This window comes from Danio rerio, chromosome 9, assembly GCF_052040795.2.
Source record: "Danio rerio strain M-AB ecotype USA chromosome 9, GRCz13ab, whole genome shotgun sequence".
Lineage (NCBI taxonomy): Eukaryota > Metazoa > Chordata > Actinopteri > Cypriniformes > Danionidae > Danio > Danio rerio.
This window is the reverse complement of record NC_141029.1, coordinates 26308813-26327264: the sequence shown is the minus strand read 5'-3', so window position 1 is coordinate 26327264 and position 18452 is coordinate 26308813. Positions and strand designations below refer to the sequence as shown.

General features: G+C 36.5%; 1 long non-coding RNA gene across 1 annotated transcript; it reads left to right on the top strand.

The window, feature by feature from the left end:
• The first annotated feature begins 816 nt into the window (after positions 1–816).
• LOC141376132 (uncharacterized) lies at positions 817–4227 on the top strand. Its single transcript, XR_015499443.1, has 3 exons — positions 817–1003; positions 2871–2972; positions 3106–4227. It is a non-coding gene; the product is annotated as an uncharacterized LOC141376132 (long non-coding RNA).
• The last annotated feature ends 14225 nt before the right edge of the window (positions 4228–18452 follow it).

The window sequence follows — 18452 nt, the reverse complement described above, 5'->3', positions numbered from 1 at the left end:
TTTACTTGCATGCTGTTTTTTATCATCAGTTGGTTATGGATAAATATGGTAATTCTAATAGTTTAATAAAATTTATTTGACTTTTGGAAATCACCAAGCAACCTTCTGTCATTGTCCCCCGACCCCCACTTTAGGAGCTACTGGAATAACGTATGGGTTGCCAGATCTGCTCCTGAAGTGCCACTGTCCTACAAAGTTGCTCCAACTGTAATTAAATATTTCTAATCAACGTCTTCAGACTTATACCTTCCATGCAAGTGTTTAGGAGCTGGTTGGAGAGAAAACCTCCAGGCCATGGCAGTAAAATATAAAGGGGACAACAATAAATCAAAAAAAGTGGTATATATTGAACTGTATAATAAAGTTGGAACATAATTACACTCATCAACTTTTAAAAGGACCAAGAAAATGTGTAGATTTGATTGGCATTGTAATAAAAACATCCAGTGTGTACAATAAAATAAATAATAGCAACGATAAAGAAAAAAATAAAGTATAATAAAGCAATATTAATGGACTAAAGTGTTTGTTACTGATGGTGTTTGTTAACTTTTGTACAATAGATTTTCAGGTTCCTGAGCAAAACCAGCTGAGAACAACTGCACTAACATCATTATTTCTCTCTTCTCATTCCATATCTTATCCTACATTCTTTACCATCTCTCTTTTTGCTAGCCCCCCCAATTCCTTATTCCTTCTCTTCGGGATGAAAGAGACGGATTAGGCGTGCTGCCCAGGTGGGGAGGCATTCATCTTTTCCGGCCCAAATGCCAGCTGGAGAGCTGCCCTACAAGCGCCTGAGTATATCAAAGGGGTCCTTTTTGAGGCGCCTAGCATGGCGAATATGGATGACAGGGAAAGAGCTTCTCAAAGTAGTGCACACGAGAAAAGCTCAGCAAGCAACAGAGAAATAGTATTATTTCACAGCAAGAATCCAAGTGGGAAGTATCCGTAAATAAACTCGGATCTAATGCTTCAAGTGTCAATGCTATAAGGAGATCAGGTATTTAATTTTACACATTTTTTGCATTATCAGGAGGAAAAAGTGACAAATTAACACTTCATGCGTGATAATGTGAATTATTTGACAAGAGGCCATTATTCTTCAAGGGACCACTTGATGAGCCAAACGATTTCCGCAAATGTGCTCAAGAAGCTATTTTACAGCAATTACGCCAGGGAGCCACGGAGAATGGCATTATTATCCTCTTGCCCAGGGCAACACAAACTCTCTATCAAATCCTCCTCCACCTATTCTGATTTCCAGAGGTGCATCCAAGCCGATCTGGCAGATGTAAGAAAGCCAGATGCCAAAACGTGACTGTGGATCATCCTATTGAAAGATTTTGGACTAGATTTCCATCTTTGTTAATCTACAAAGCTTGGACTCCAGCCGTGGATGTAGACCTCTGTGACTGTGTATGATGGAAATATAGACAAGCCAGGGCTAAAAACAGCATGTTTATCTGCCACTGCACAATATGCAGCTCTCCAAATAAAGATTGGCTGATAGTTCTGTCAAAAACTTCAGAGTGAGTGAGTGAGTTTCATAGATTAGCTAATTAAAAATAGGACAGAGTTGTGGGGCTCTGGAAGTAACATTGCTCAAAGTATTTGGGAGTTATCAATCAAAGATTCAGCAACATTGATTATTTTCGTACACTTACTTGTTGCTGTTACAAAATAGACAGCAGCTTGGCAGAAAATGTTCCAGACATTGCAGGAAGGAGAAAGAAAATACTGTCTGGATTGAATTTTAAGATACAAAGACAATTGCATGGCATGATATGTAGAGATTCGCATCACAGCTCACATATTGACTGTTATGATCCCGTGGAGAATGTTGTCAGTGAATTATTATGTGTTATGCATGGCTAGTATCTTATGCTTTCAGACTTTGCAATACTAGAGCTTTTATGTTATCAGAGTATTATGTGACATAATCCTAGATTTGAAGAAATGAATGAATGTATCAGATTCTTTTTCAAAGAGCATCTACATGCTGTTTTAACCTTTTTTTTAATGCATTTTTATTGCTTATATTTTGCTTACAGATTTAAGGCCTGTGTACACTGAGACGCTTTTTCTCGTGTTTTCCATCGATGTTAAACGCCTCGTGACTAAATAAAGGGCACCAATGTGATCGTGCACATCAACACGCAAAATGCCAGACTAAAAGTGTCATTAAAAAAAAACTCCTATGCTTGTTTTTTTTTTTGTTTGTTTGTTTGTTTTGACGAGCCATGTTAAAACCTCCACCAATGAGGTTGGCACTTTTGTTTACATGCACGAAGATGCTGAAGTTACAGTTAACAGCACTTGGAGGCGCTCAATCGTAAAACTGTCAATGCGAGCGCACATTGAAGAAGATGCCGAGAGGCGATATGAACGTGGAGCTGCTTATTGCACTGGTGAACAATAATCATTTCTTCATCACTGGAGCTGCTACTTGAACCATCCATAACAACATGCATGTCAACTTTGTCTTCTTCTTCGGTGTTACAAGCTGGTGTCAAAAGCTTAAAGTTGTGTAGTGGCGTCTAATGTCAAGGAGGGATTTAGTATACTCTTCTGCTCGACGCCAGTAAAAATCGATTGCGTTTGAAACCAGAAAAACATCTAGAAAAATGCTGAAGATTACCGAAAACAAAAAGCGTCCTGGTGTGTACGAGCTTTTACAGATTTAAACATTTTAAGAGGTATTGCTTTATTAAATGAATATCTGCTTGAAGAGCAGTTTCTATGTCTCAATATAACAACAACAACATTTGCTTGGAGTTTATTTCATGAGTTCAAAATCCAGCGAACATCCTGTAGCATGCATCACATGTAAATTTTATTTATATTTATTTAGGTATATGTTTTCCCAGAAAATAACACTTCGAACAAGCTGCAAACAGATATGAGTTTGCATATGACTCAAGAACAATGAGTCATTTCATTTGGCAAGACTGCAGTTACCAGATATGCAGGTGTGAGTCAGTTCATATTTATTATTTTATTTATTTATTTATTTATGAGTTCTTTCTGTGCTACTTTGTTTCCCCTTTATTCTAGAATAAAAATAAAAAAAGCTTTCTCCTTTTTTTCTTATCGTCTGTACAGCAACTATCCTCAAATTGACCTTCTGGTTCACCTGGGAAATATATTGGCTTGCTGGAGGGTTCGGTCCTTAATACAGGCCCAGCGTAAGAGCTGTCAGCCAGCCTGATTACCTTCATATACACAAACACCTGCTGCCATCGCACACGGACTCTCCACCTTCTCATCTCTGGATTTCAGCAAGCCAATCGTGGCCTGATTAGAACCATGCACACAAAACTGAGCGTGATCCAATAAAAACAAATAACTAAGGCCTTGCACACATGCAGTGACGCACTATCCACATACATTCTAAATATAGATATGTTGATTAAGGCCATGCAATTTATTAACCAGCAGCACAAGAAGAAAAGTCCCACTCTCACTCTTGCGCACACAAACATACAATCTCTCTCTCTCTCTCTCTCTCAGACAAGCTGCCGTCTCTCGAGCAGAGACTGTCTGCCCCACTTTCAAATGGGCAATTTTTCATCAGGCCCCCTGAAAATTTCTCTATTCTTACCACAGGAAAGCTAATGCACATCATCTATCTCTGAGCAGCCAGCAGGAGCCAAAGAATCCATGCTTATATATGGTCTCATTAGCCAAGCAACTGATACCTCAACAAACTAAATATGCCTGTCGGTGTGATCTTACAGCGGCTGGCAGCCCTCGAGTACAGTTACTTTTACAAAAGCATAGAAAAGATCATGGAACCTGAACAGCAGAATATATTTGGCAGACTAGACAAATAAGACAATATTTTCACAGACACACCTGGAATTTCTGTGACTACAAGATTTGTGGAACACCATTTTCAGGTACAAACTGACCTGCATATTGATTTGAGTTCATTTGAGTGGAACATAATTACAAGTGATAAAATACGCTTTGATACAAATTTTATTTTTGACACAAGCTGTTTGTATTTGCAATTCATCTGCAAAATTAGATAGAGAAAAAGAAAAGACATCTTCCCTAAAGAAATGTGGGATGTTGTGGTAACTAATTTCATTTGCAATGCAGTTTGACTGCTGGCAGAATTGATTTAACAAATATGAACATATTTAGCATTTTCATATGGACAAATTTGTAGCCTGTATTATTTGGAAAAGATCAAATTAATAATAAAGCATGTGCAAGAGAGCTGCTGATCTCAATATGTCAAATATTAATAGCAGCAAAACAAATACTTTTTTCTTTATTTTTATAAATGTAACTGTAAAATAATCAGTGGTTACTAGAACTGCTTAAAGTTTAAAGCATTATTGGAAAATACTTAATCAAGGTTTTAAACAAATTGGCTCAGTGAATGATTTAAATGACTCACTCACTCATAAGGCAAGGCAAGTTTAATTATAAAGCACATTTCATACACAGTGGCAATTCAAAGTGCTTTACATAAACCGGAATAAAAGAAACAAGTATAAATAAGTATGAAATAAGTATAAAATAAAAACAAATAATAAAAATGATTGAAAAAACAAAAACAGACAAAATGTGTTATAAAATAACACATAAAGACGAGAAAAAAATATTAGTGCGATCTGTCGGACGTAGCACAGTGCTTATTCAGTAAAGGCACAGCTAAACAGATGTGTTTTCAGTCTTGAATTGAATGTGCCTAATGTTGGAGCACATCTGATCATTTCTGGAAGCTGATTCCAGCAGCGGGGGGCATAGTGGCTGAAAGCAGATTCACCCTGCTTTGACTAAACTCTTGGATTTTCTAGATTATATGAGCCTGAAGATCTGAGTGATCTGTTAGGTTTGTATTCAGTGAGCATATCTGTAATGTATTGAGGTTCTAGGGCAGTAAGTGGTTTGTAGAACAGTAATAATACTTTAAAATCTATTCTGAATGTAACTGGGAGCCAGTATAAAGACCTGAGGACTGGTGTGATGTGCTCTGAATTCCTGGTTCTGAATGAGCTACAACTGTCTGACTGTCTTTTTGAGAAGACCAGTGAGGAGGCTGTTACAGTAATCCACCCTGCTGCTGATAAAAGCATGAACAAGTTTCTCAAGTCTTCACTGACAACAAAGCATCTGATTCTTGCAGTGTTTTAGAGATAATAGTATGCTGATTTACTAATTGCTTTGACATGACTATTGAAACTCAGATCTGACTCCAGAGTCACACCAAGAATCTTGAACTTACTGTTTGTTGTTTGACCTTTAGTGCCAAGGTACGCATTCACCTTGAGAACCTCATCTCTGTTCCCAAACGCAATCACTTATTTTTCTCTTTGTTGAACTGAAGAAAGTTTATCACATCCAGTTGTTAATTTCATCAATACATTAGCAGAGGGTGTCAATAAAGACGCCTATTTAATGTCACCTACTGGCATCCCATTATAGCATGTAGAAAAAATTCCCACCAGCGAACGATTGTCTGCAATTATACACACACAGTGAAAAATATCTGTTGGACTGTAATCACACTCATACAACAGCACTAAACCAATCAAATTCAAGTGTTAAGCTGCCATTTTGGGATATTTATTTTCTTGACTGATGTTTCTGTACATCATCATGTCTAATTATTTTTCTTCAAAAATTCCACTGTTAAATACAACTGGTTTCTGAAAGTGAAAGAAAAATTTAGTTATGCAACAGATGGGTTCTACCAAAATAAATATATTTAATTTGCAACCATGGAGCTCACAACATGACTTTAAAGGTTTCATTATTAAGAAGAGTTTAAACTTTATTTTAATTTTTTGTATTCAATTTTAGTGCTTAAGATTACTGCGGCTACACACAAATGTAAATCATCAGGACTTATAACTGCATTATAGGAAAACACCTTCTGTTTCACCATCAGAATTGTTTTATTATGTTAAAACACTGACTTGAAACTCTGTAACAGCAGATGGACATTTTCTGAAAACTGACACAAGCTCCAAACCACTTAATCCAAGGAAAATATTAGAAAATGATTAGAAATTGCCCCCATCATACAGTATAAGGACATTTTAGTATTTATTTTGGTCCCGTCACACAAGGTTATAATACGTAAAAAATAAAAAATGAATGAAAAATGAAAACTAGAATTAAAAAATAATTTTCGTTAATTGAAATAAGAATAAAAACGAGAGTTTTAATAAATATAGAATTAACTGAAACTTTATTGTGTATATACACAACTAACTGAAACTAACTAAAATTATAGCAAAAATGTCCTTTTTCTGTAAGTCTTTTAGTAAATCTATTCACTAGTAAATCTATTCACTTCGTGCAGCCAGGTGTTTGACCTGTACTGCACCTCAGAGTCTGTAATCCTAATGCCATTGGCCAGATCAAGCCAGATCTCTTCCCGTCATCCTATCTTTGCTCCCACGCCAAAAACAATGAGTGGACATGACAGCAACATGGTGACAGCATTGAATGCAGAGATGTAAAATTATTAATTTAACACATTTGTGCCTAATAATTGGTTTTATCTCTGTACTAGTGATCACAAACAAATCATTTTTAACCGGACCTTCCAAGCGAACCAGGTGAACTAGTTCACCAAATTGAACTCAATCATTTAAAATGATTTGCAACTCCAGTAAGCACTTATCCACAAACTACTTACTTTTAACATGCCTAATACCCACTCTGACTGCAAGTAAACCAATATATCCTGAGTTATTCAGTTAGTAGAACAGTACACTGAGATCAGATTTGAGAAGCGTTGAATCGATAATACTGCACATGCATGATTCAGTGAACCGAACAAAAACAGAACATGCCTGCTGTGACTGAACTGAACTTCAACAACTGAAGCATAGGTAAACTGAGGGCTTAAATGAGAAGATCTGGCAAAACAAAAGTTTATAACAGAAAGTCATTATGGAGTTTAAATAAGTGAATCATGCTTCAGTCAGGTTGCAAAACATGATTTTAAGAAACTTTTTAGGCTATGGAGATGTTTTAAGTGACTGAAATTATGATTGCTGACTACATATTTTTGGTATATTGAGTCCAAACAAGCGAGGATTGACAAAAATATCTAACCTCAGAAACAGCCTTGCACATATATTTTACTTAAGGCTGCTATCTTGTGGGCTGTTGTATTGGAATTTGAGGGTGGGTATGGTATGGTAGTGATAGATGATAGTGGTCATGTGTCCTCTGAATACATGTTACAAAAATGTATCTTTGGTTGAGTTTTTTATATTTTTATTGAGAATTTTGCACTTAACAAATATCCTTATTTAGAAAAAAAAATTAAATTCCAAAACTAATAAAAACTAAACTAAAACTGAGCAATTAAAAAAAATAAAAACTAATAAAAACGAGTAAATTTGCCTCTAAAAACAAATTAAAAAGAACTGAATTTGAAAGCAAAAAGTCAATGCATGCCTTACAGGTTGATCATTATAGTGTGCAACTGTGTAAATAAATACTATACCTCAACAGGACATTTGAGAATGTCAGTGCCTGTGATCTGTCCACAGCACAGCTCAGAGGCTTTTTGAGAGGAAACTGGAGCTCCTAAGTTTTAAAAGCATATAAATCTGCCTCTTTTAAAGCTTTAACCGCAGACTCTCTCCTACTAAAATGACCAAAGATTTGTGCCCCATCAACATTACGCAGTAAAAGGGATAACAGAGAATTCCAGCCATCCCACTCATACAGAAGCTTATAGATTAAGACCTGAGAGTCAGCAGGTTGAATCGTAGGTTAGTACTGTTGTTAAGCAAGTAATGAAATGCTAATTTGCTGCTTGACTTATGCCCTGTGGCTCTGCAGAATAATGAATGAAGTCAAAGAGTGTGAAAGAAATGTGCAGTTTTTTCGTTGGTCGTAATGTGTAGATATGGTGTGTATTTCTCTGCAGGTTTACATGGATTGGTAGCAAAAAATACATGGATAAAACAATGGCTGGTATTAAGATGTGAACTTTTCTATTCTTAAATTAGAGCAAGTTGCCAGGATTGAAAAAAATAATGGAATAAGGATAACTGCGACTTTTGTTTGCGGTTCTGAAATGGCTGGAATTTTGACTTCCCCCAAAATTTTAAGTTTGTACTTAACTAGAGTTTGTAACAAATGCAAAATATAATCTCACAACTGCAAGAAAAAAATTAGTTCCACCCAGTATCAGCAAATTCTAAACAACAATGTTCAGGAATCAGTCAAGAGACTGAAGTTATGGCAGGGTTGGATGCTTCAGCAGGACAATGACCTAAACGACCTATCTACCGGGGAATTCATGGTCAGACATGATAGAATGTTTTAGAATGGCCATCCTAGTACCCAGACTTGAACATCAGTGAAAATCTCAGCACCCATCTAACCTGACTAAAGTGGAGAAATTTTACAAGGAAGAGTGGCCCAAAATGCCTTCAGTAAGAAATCTGTGGAAGCCTGTAGATGCTTTTTATAGGCAAGGTTTACAGAAAAAGTTGGCTGTAAAAAAGATTGATATCATTATTCTGTTGGGCTGCCAAAATTTATGCATTAGTCTGTTTTTATTAAGACTTACGTTGCATTGCATCTGTTGATTAAATAAATTTTATGTCAGAACTGAAATGTTGCTTTTTTCCCTAAGGTATAAAATATATCCAAATGAATTTGCTGATCTGAAAGGCCAGCTGGCTATGGCTTGCAATTATGAAAATGATAAGGGGTGGCCAAACTTTTGCATAAAACTGTATATATAGAAATTTATGTATATATAGAAATTTATATATATATAGAAATGTATGTGTGTGTGTGTGTGTATATATATATATTTATTTGTTTATTTATTTATTTTTTATTATTATTACATACATAGGTAATCCATGGGGTCTTAAAAAGTATTAAAAGTTGCTAAATTAATTATGAGAAATGTAAGGCCCTTAAATGGTTTTAACAAGTCTTAATCACATTTTTTATGAGGTCTTAAATTTTGGTCAAGCGTTGTCCAAAGCATTTGACATTTTAAAAAAGCATAAATATATTTATTTTCCTCTTAATATTAACAATGGCCTGCTCGATTCACGTGATACCAATTCAGGCCGGGGCGCGTCTGGCCAAGCTTCTCTGTCCGGGTGATGTCACGTAATTTGCGACAAACGCGGGAAGGTGATGTGACGCTCTCCACGTGTACCAAAACCAAATAGGGAAACAGACAGCAAAATGAGAAATGTAAGTTTGCGTTCTCCTGGTCGGAGAAAGACGAGTTTAAACAGTGGCTGAATCCTGTCGGTGAAAACTACTGTGTAATTTATTCTTTCAAGATTTGTTTCCTCCAAGCTTATCAGAGTTCTGTTGCATGGTTCTGCTCCATTGATTTATTTAACTACAACTGTTTATCAACAATTGTTTATTAAGTTAAAGGTTTGGTACTAATTAGAATTTAAGGTGGCGATGAGGTCTTAAAAAAGTCTAAAAAAAAATTATTGAAATTACCTTAAGGATTCCTGCATATACCCTGATACAGTGCTATGTGTCGATGCACTAACCATAATGTTATTTGTGCCAACAACATTTAGTATGTATTTAAAAATAAATAGCAAGGTATAATCATAATTGTGCTGCAATATCACAGTCACTTTCTTTTATCCTGTAGCAAAAGAAAGCTTCCATTTATAACACCTGTGCCCTGGGGTGTCTCGGTTTTATACAGTAAGCCAATGCAAAGTTCAGGCCGGAGTACAGTACATTTCTAATTTCTGCTTATGTCTCTTGCTAATCGTTCCATATTGCATAATAGCATAAACAGACTGGTTTTTAGTTGGGTGGACATGTCTTTTAAATCACAGGCCTCTGAGAGAGGACACACGCCCACAGAGCTCTCACTGCTGGAGCCCAATTACATCTCCCCAGCACATTAGCGTGCATTAGCAGGGGAGCTAAGCCTCTGGTTCATCTCCCAGAGTCTCGACCTCCTACCTACCAGAACAGCGATTAGCATGCCAGCTAATGTGCACTAATGTGTCGTGCTCCCCTATAGGGAAACTGTCTCACTCACGTTCAGAGCAAAATGAAGACGCACACTGTGCCTGTCAGACTGATATGAATCTCTTAACAGGAAAGATCAGGATATTTTCAGGTTTGGGAGCTCAAAATCAGTCAAGAATGCTAACAAGAACTGTGGATCAGAGGTGTACTGTTGTACATTTTAAATATAGCTTTTTAATTTGATGCCGGCAAGATCGATACTGGTGTTAATTTGGTGAAAGTAACAAGCTTCCTGTACTCACACATATAGTGTAGCTATTTATGTGAGACAATATATACTTGCTCTTATCCTGTCAGTATATCGGCAGTGTATTTTCATTTTTATATTGTATGATGGAAAGTGAAGAGGAAATACAATCCTACAGATTTATGCTGTCTGAGTTTCACACTCCCTGAGAACCAGTCATTGTTAGTGTTTTAATGCTCTGCTGAGTATTCAAGACACATTTTTCATTTTCTATAACATGGCCCACTGATTCTTAAGACATGAGAAGAAACAGGCTGTCAAAATAGAAGTATAGTGGATATTTACACGTTAGTTTCTGCTAAAAACAGAAATCTTTTTATGCGTTTTGGATGTTCATTTAGATGGCAACATTTAGTGCCTTCAACATGCAAACTTTTGAAAAGAGGTTTCAAGTTCAAAGTTTTTGAAGATGATACCTTTGTCAAAACAATGGCAGCCTGGCCCGAATTGGCTAACCGTGAGGACCGGGAGAATTTGTAGGCCGGTCCATTTTTTTGCCACAAGGGCCGGTGTCCATAGCTGCTTTCACTCTCAGAAGCAAACTCTTTTAAAGAGATACGCAAAAGATGAAAAGTTGATAATGAAATGCGCAAAGGTGGAGCTGAAAAGGCCAGAATTCAAAAATCTGTGTGTATTTTTCATCAAAACCAGCAGCAGTGAGAGTACAACATCACTTGAAGACGATGAAACGGGCGGTAAATTAACGTTAAGCTAGTTAGGAGCAGTGCAAAACAACGATGTCGGCAAACCACCTTTTATGTAGAGAGTGTTTATTTGTTCTGTAGTTCTTCCGCAGCAGCAGCCTCTTGTCCAGTTTGCTGCTAAGTAAAGATAAGAATTCTAATAATTAATATCAATGAATATTACACCTGCTCAGTGAAAATCAGATGATTCACTACATTAATAAATCTGACATAACTTGATGAGAAATCTAAAAATGGGAGAAAAAGTTTAAGCCATTGGTAGAACAGTGCTATTGTGGTCCAGTGGTCAGCACATTAGGTTATCATCCTGCCAACCTGAGTTTGATCCTCACCTGAGTATTTTTTTTTATTTATTTATTTTTTTTTTTAGTCTTAAGACATATAATGCTGTTTGGGTTACTTAAATAGGTGTTCATATTTTTTTTTTGATTTTGTGTGTGACCACTGTTACAAAGGACTGGATATCTATAAAGAGTTTTGCACAGAATATATTCAGATATTGCAGGAAAGGACATTGTGATGTTTTAAAGAATAGTGTTGGAGATTTAGCTACCCTTTGATGTTCTCATATTTATGAAAAACATTTAAAGTTCTAAAGCAGCTGTTTCCTTGAAAAAGACGTGATAGTGTCATTAGAAACTGAATTGGAAATGATGTTATTTTAATATAGACAGCCGTAAAGTGGGCCAATCTAAAGCTTGAAGGCCTGCATGTCCTGTCCAGTTCATTTTCCGCTAACATTAGGCACAATTCATCAGGGGAGAGACTCGGATCAGATTTGAGTTTCTGCAGATTTTTTGAGATACAAACATTTAGAAATGAAATTAAATAGACAGTTGTTTAATTTTATTGGTTATTCTTAATATAAAAAGTAATCTTAAGCTTGGCAAGTAGTTTTGGAGAATTTAATGTTTCCGAGAGACGTTTCAAAGAAGGTCAGCGAGTGAAATTACTTGCCATAAAAGGACTTTGCCACAGATACAGGGACACTGGAGTGTTTTAAAGGTTCAGGACACCCTGGAGAACTTTTTTTTTATATTAACAGATTTGTGTGTGTTGAGCATCAGTTAAGACAATGTTAGCACGTGTTAGCTTTAATTGTGGGGAAAACAGGATAACTTAGAGCTTTTGTCAGCTAATTTCAGCTTCCGGGTTTAAAACGATTTTTGGGGCGGGATCAAAATCGGCGACGTAGCGCAGTACTGCAAGTGCAATGATGACGCGTCGGTTTCTCATTATTATTCTTAGCAGAGTTTTCTTATCCTATGAGAAGAGCCGGCTGCTTAATTATTCATGAGAGCACGTGCTTTCCGAAGGCAGACCTGCCAGTTTCAAGCAAGCTGTGAGTGAGACACAGACCAACGGTACGCGTAGCCGTTCATAAAGGCTCGTATATGTTTGTTTCCATGATCCACGGGGTTTGTTGCATGTTTTTTCTCGGCAATCCTGTGAGGGCCGATCATACAGCAAAGCTGTGTGTATGCTGCAAGCATTTTTTGTCGGGAGAGCAGTGCGAGAATTGAAGAATGGCGGACGTTGACTTTTATCAGGAGTTCATTCACATTCAGACACATGGCTGTGCTGCTGTGTTTGCCTAAATTCTCTATATTACCAGCAGGGCTAATGGTTAAAATAGACAGGTCAGGAGACCTGCTGCACTGAGTCTGCATTCAAGATCTATAATTTGCACACTGGGATCAAGGGAGAATCCTCATTTATAGTGTTTACATAAACACACTTATCTTTATAATGATATAAATTGTGGTTATGTGTATATGAAATTACGAATAACAAATGTAGCAGGGCATTAAATTACTGTTTATTTCTTTGCATTTTAACTTTGTGAACTATAAACTCATGCGTCTCCTCACGGTTTGTGTCTCAGTTTGTGAGCTAACTGTCAACAACAGTTATTCACTCCCCTTCTCCCCTGCTGGCCACGCCCACTCCTGCCCCGATGCTCGCGGAGCTCCACGCCTATTAATCATGCATCTTTTGAAAAAATTCTGAAGTAGACTTTAACCGAAAGTGGGGGGTGTCATAGCCCTTTAAAGCCTTAAAGATCAGTTGATTCTTCATCAGATCCCTCGTATTTCGGCTTATAAACTGACCAGCTGATCTTTGCGACTTTAAATTGCTCCAGTGTCCCTGTATTTGTGGTATGCTCAGGCATTCTGTCTAAAAAGGAAAGCATCAAATTTTACAAAACTTCTTGCCAAACTTTAGATTTTTTGATTTTAGAAAATGTACACATAAATTCATATAAATGTGAAGTAAAATGAGGTATACATACACAGACACTTGTCTTTGATTATCAGATTTAATAAACTACAGTGGTAATTATACAAGTATATACACAATAAGAAATAAAGACATACACGATAAGAAATAAAGATTACGTCAAACAATTTGGTAAAGACAAACAGCGTACAACATAGTAACATAATTAAAGACAATTATAAAGGTAACAAAAAAATTCTGCCAAAATAAAACACCCAAGAACAAATAATAGATTTAAAAGACCAAAAACTGTCCTTTAGATGTTCACAAGATGAATTAAATATCCTGTTTTAGCTACAATGGAATGATGAGATCCAGTGGTACATCCGAGATGAACTGGCTGGAGTAAAGCTGCTCTCGATGGGGGAGATAATGACAGAGCTCCCGCTGGCAGGCTGGGAGACAGAGTCCGCATAAGCTGAGGCACATCGTCAAAGACGCGCTATATTTTGTGAATAAACTGTTGATTCGAGTTTAAAACAACAACATTCTCAACTGAAAAACTGTTGTAACTTTATTTTGTGACACAGTAAAGCAGTATTTTTAAAACCGTCCGGATTTTCTCCTCCGCCATTAGCTTTCACTAGTTACACTGCAATAGATTCTGGGATACCTGAGCTTCGCAAGTTCGCACAAGTCACCTCTCTATGCATCCTTGGCCAACGGGGCAGAGCAAGTACACATCCAGGAATTTTATCTGTACTTGGCAAGATGTGTTCTTTGAATTGGTACAGTGCTTTGGTGACAGTTGATGACGTTTCACGAGGACACAAGAACGCAAGTACAGACAAGAACGCATATTGAGAAACAGTCTCAGTAAACAGCAGTGAGTTCGGTGAACTGATGACATTCACAGCCAATCACAGTCACTTCTGTTGAGCACGTGAACACAATGGCAAATCAGTGCTGTTGAACATGCTCAACAGTGTTCAAATGTTAGCTGGAAATGGACATTTTAAAAATTTCAGTACCAATTAGTATCGAATTCCAGTACTGTGACGACACTACTTCTGATACAGATTTTAGCACCAAATAGCTCACACTTGTCTGGAAGTTTAAAGACTGAACTCTGTAGAACAGACGATGTTTTGGCAGGTTTGGACACACCTGGTATACAATTTATTCTAATTTTTTTTTTGATTATTTTTATACTATTTACTTGTTTATTTTTGTCTGTGTGTTTGTTTGTTTATAATTCACTTAAATATAGTAAAGGATTAGTTCACTTGCAGAATGACAATTTCTTGACAATTCCTTGTTTCCAAATTTTATTGTTACTCCATGGTGGATTTGTATGGTGCTAAATTGCTAAACATCTAAAGTGCAGTTTAAGTGCAGGTCCAAAGGCATCTAAACGATCCCAGTTGTGGAATAATAGCCTTACTGCAAAACACAGCAAGGAGACTTACCATTCAACAAATTCATCTTTGTACTGGACAAAGGGTTCTAAAAATTCAAATACTTTACACTAAGAAAAGCATAACTAATTTAAGAGCTGTCCGCTGAATGGTTTAGTAGGGAACCAACAATAGTTATTTTGTGGCATCACTAACAAAATCCTCCACAAGGAAAGAGAGCACACTGTGATCTTTTCATCTAATAGATGCAGGCTTAATGAGCTGAAGAATGTGAAGAAAATTATTAAGTTAAATATTTGAAAAGTACAATTGTGTATATTTTGATCTTTATGATGTACTGTGTTGTGGATCAAGGATAGTTTTAGAGGCATCAATTAATGGCATTATTTAGATAAACTCAAATCAAATACCCCCCCCCCAAAACAACAGGCATCTTTTTTTCTGGAAAATGTTTTATTTCATGTCACAAGTACCAGGGTAGATCCTACACTTGGGTGAAAGTTGTTTTAAAATTGCTAATGGCGATGGGCGTCTCCTTCTGCTACTGACTGAAACTCATCTGTCACTTTGCTCAAAGTCAGCCCCCCTTTGATCGAGCACTGCTTTGAGTGACGTGCAACTGCTGGGCATGCAAACAATGCGTCTGATACATGAAATGGATTGAAAATTTAATTAACCACAGCGTGGCTTCCTCTTATTAATTATGCTTCAAAGACGAGACATGAAGCACCGTATCATGATGGGCTTGCAGAAAATGTGACTACAGTTTCCTGACAGAGAGAACAGCAAACAGTAAACAAAGCAGTGCCTGTAAACACATGCTACTGCGTGCTTGAGCGTGTCATTTTCCAGTTCCTTAGACTACTGTGATACTGTAATAATGTTATTTATAGCCTGCAGACTCACCAAAACACTTCCTCTAGCAGTAAAATTGGAACCGATCAAGTAGAGGCTTTCAGTTACAGACAAAGGCAAAATTATTAGTCCTCCTGTGGAATTTAAATTCTTTTAAAAATGTTTCCCAAGTTCATTACAGCGAAGATTTGTTTTGTGATGATAGTACATGCTGTAATATTTTATTAGTTATTTTGCAAGATAGTTTGTTTAAAGGTGCAGTATGTGATTGCCTGCATAAACATTTTATGTAGTGCTGGTTGAAAGTCTCTTCACATTCCAATAGTAATAATTAAACTAAATGATCTAAATGTATTTATACAGTATGTATTTTTATATTCTGGGTAAGGCATAAGACTAAAAAATGTTCATCCAATTAAAATTTGTCAGGCCGGTAATTCCTGAAATTGTAATAAGTTGCCTAAACTGTCTGTTTACAAATGTAAATTTGCACTTCTCCACGCCTGTTCACACAGATCTGCTGTGGACACATGTGACAGTGGTAAAAACAAATGCTGAATCAAAACTTTTTTTAAATCCTGAATTGATATTGGAGTTACTTTCTATTTCTTTTAGACAGATAATGTTATGTTTTAAAATTATTTTAGTCAAAGCATATGTAGATTTTGTTATTATAAATGGATTGTCTGAAATGGGTTTATACGAAAAGACTGATGTGACTATTTTCAGTTTCATAAGGGGTCTTTTGGATTTTTATTTTGTTTAGCAGCAAAACATAAGTAAATAGCAGTATTCCCCCAGCCTGCTTTACTTAGGGAAAGTTGGTTTTATATTCACATTGGTTCATTTTTGATCAATAACAACTTTTGATGCGCTACCTATATTGTTCACCATGCTACTCTAAATATTCGGTTTTAAATAGTATGTAAGTATGGTTTGGGAATAAGTGTAATTCCCGCATGCCACCGGCCAAGCACTAAGCATACAGTAGTTGCTTTAGGACAAAGCGCGTGAGAGTGGGACCAGGTATCCTTTTATACATGAAATATTGCACATTATGGCAAGTCTTGCTTGCTAACTACACAACTGAAAACATGCTAGATATCATACAGTTTTTCATTCAGAATTGTAGTATTAAAAAGTACTGTTAAGTTTTCTAACTGGCGAATGACATAATGTAGAGGGTTTATGTCATCTTTAATGTGCGCGTTCATGATTTTAGGAGGCGTGGCTTTGGACGGCAGAGGGGGGACTGTATTTGAAACATGATGCTAAGTGGTAAGCTTTTAGGCAGATCACCTACTGCACCTTTAACTAGGTTAATTAGACAAGTCATAAGTGGTTTGTTCTGTAGCTAATCAATAAAACTATTTTCAATAGTATTGAACTAAACATTCATTCATTTTCTTTTCAGATTAGTCCCTTTATTAATCTGGGGTCGCCACAGCGGAATGAATCGCCAACTTATCCAGCACGTTTTTACGCAACGAATGCCCTTCCAGGCACAACCTAACACTGGGTAACATCTATTCACACTCATTCACACACACTAAGGACAATTTTAGCGTACCCAATTCACTTACCACATGTCTTTGAACTTGTGAAGGAAACCAGAGCAGCCGGAGAAAACCCAAGCGAACGAGGGGAGAACATGTAAACTTCACACAGAAATGCCAACTAACCCAGCTAAGGCTCAAATCAGCGACCTTCTTGCTGTGAGGTGACAACACTGCCTACTGCGCCACCACCTCACCCTTGAACTAAATAAATATTTCCAAAAATTAAATAATAAAATACATTTACTTCAGCCCAACTAAATAGATAAGACTTTACCAGAAAAAAAATATACTACATAAGAAGTATTTGAAAAAGGATTATCACTTATAATAATTTTGTCTTCAACTGTATATTAGACTCCACTTTTTTATTTTTAACCTAATACCAGCCGATGATATTCTGTTTGGTAGTTTGTGTTAGCTTTGATTTATGAAGCACATCTTTCATAAATGTCAGCTGCCATCCACTTCCCTTTTGTCTGTCTACGATGATAAGCTAGTCGGGCTTGACTTGACATTCTCAGTTGAACGCAGGAGCACAGGTCACTTCCTCTTTTAATTTGTTAGCGCTGGAATTGTTTTGAAAGCTTCGAGATTGAACTGCCAAACTGGATTTGTGACTAAACGTTGGCTAAACCTCTGACTTGGTATTTGGTGCTGAGCCTATTAGCATGTAAATGCAACAACTTACAGAAGGGGCAAGACAGATCATTTGAAGGAAATGCATATTGTACAGAAAGTGTATTTTCATTTATTCAACTAATTTTTTTCAAGTTTGCTTGACAGAAGTTTTGTTACTATGTGAGCACTTCATAGGTGTGCTCACAGCTTTAATCTGAAACTGAATATACTATATCTATTGCATGTGTACTGTATATATAGTATCAATGTAAATAAATACATTGGAACTTTCTTTCTCTTACTGATGTAAAAAAACATTATCAATTAATAAGTTCCGATGGCAGCATTTATGCTTATTTAAAAGAACAACATTAAAAGAGCTGACCACATATTTTAAATGAAGCAGACCCAGCAAGTGTGAACACCTCAGTGTGTTACAGTATAAAATGTATTTTGACATTAGTCGACAATTGAAAGAATTTCTTTATACTGCACACAAAAGAATGTATTATTTACATACATTTATTTTTTCTTTCTTTTTTTTTTTTAATAAGACCAACGTAGGCATTTTTAACTTAAGTGATGCAAGCCACTTTCAACTTTCATACATTCATTCATTTTCTTGTCAGCTTAGTCCCTTTATTGATCCGGGGTCGCCACAGCGGAATGAACCGCCAACTTATCCAGCAAGTTTTTACACACATTTAAAGGCTTATCTAGGTTAATTAGGTTAACTAGGCAGGTTAGGGTAATTAGGCAAGTTATTGTACAACAATGGTTTGTTCTGTAGACTATCGAAAAAAAATTA